The sequence below is a fragment of the Alligator sinensis genome, unplaced genomic scaffold (assembly GCF_000455745.1).
Source record: "Alligator sinensis unplaced genomic scaffold, ASM45574v1 scaffold1147_1, whole genome shotgun sequence".
NCBI lineage: Eukaryota > Metazoa > Chordata > Crocodylia > Alligatoridae > Alligator > Alligator sinensis.
In genome coordinates this window covers 252,180-253,036 of record NW_005842832.1, presented here as the reverse complement: position 1 = coordinate 253,036, position 857 = coordinate 252,180, and the positions used below count along the sequence as shown (strand labels likewise).

Here is an 857-nt window from a genome sequence, read left to right as displayed (position 1 = left end):
TGGCTCCTTTCTGCCTCCAGCTGTGCAAACAGCTCCGGGCAAAGCCCCCCCGCGGCCCTGCTGAAGGCGGCGCCTGGGCGGGCGAATGCAAAGTTCAGCCCCGCCACGCAGGGCTGCCCCCCCTCGCCCCCCCAGCCGCGGGAGGCGACCTGCCAGAGCGACCTGTTACCTACCTGCCATCTGCCGCATCCTCTGTTCCCGCGCCAGCCTCCCCTCCTCCTCTTCCTCCTCCTCCTCCTCCTCCGGCAGGTGTTTGGATCCCGCCAGAAAGCCAGGGCTGCTTGTTCACTGAGCACTGCCCCCGGGCTGGGTTGACTTGGGATTGGGTTTGGGGGATTTTTTTCTTCTATAGGGGTTGCATCAGTTTCCAGCCTCTCTCTGTGACCCCGTCCGAGCCCTCAAGGGAGAGCTCCGGAAAGAGGAGGCTGGAAGACACAACTTCAGCTGTTGCTGCTCTGGGGTCCCGGGCATCACTGCCTGGCTTTGAGGCTGGAAGGGGGTGGGTGTTATTTTTCCAGCCGGTTTTTTCTTTTGTGAGACAAGACATCTTAAAAGCACGGGGCTGTTCAGTCCTAGCCTGCTCACAGCCTCAGAAATTACAGCACAGGCTAGAAAAGAATACATAAGTGGGGCTGGATTTATTCTTGATATATCATAGGATTATATACGGTTGTGCGTGCAGTGTATCTAGTTGGCTGCGTGCCACAGACACACCAGGCACACTAAAACTACAGCGATATGCTGCATGGTTAGAAGAGGATGCACGTGGTAAGCATCAAGTGAACGGTAGGGGATCTATAGACAGTGCCTGATGGATGAAACTGGATATACATAATGTTTTATGGAAGGGAGGACAT

General features: G+C 56.0%; 1 long non-coding RNA gene across 1 annotated transcript in view; it reads right to left on the bottom strand.

Annotated features, from left to right (window-relative positions):
- The window catches only part of LOC112547966, an 8,966-nt gene extending 8,505 nt beyond the window's left edge, over nt 1–461 (bottom strand). Inside the window, exon 1 of the long non-coding RNA XR_003091755.1 lies at nt 174–461. This is a non-coding gene — a long non-coding RNA (uncharacterized LOC112547966). The remainder of the gene's footprint in view (nt 1–173) is intronic.
- Between the last annotated feature and the right edge of the window lie 396 nt (nt 462–857).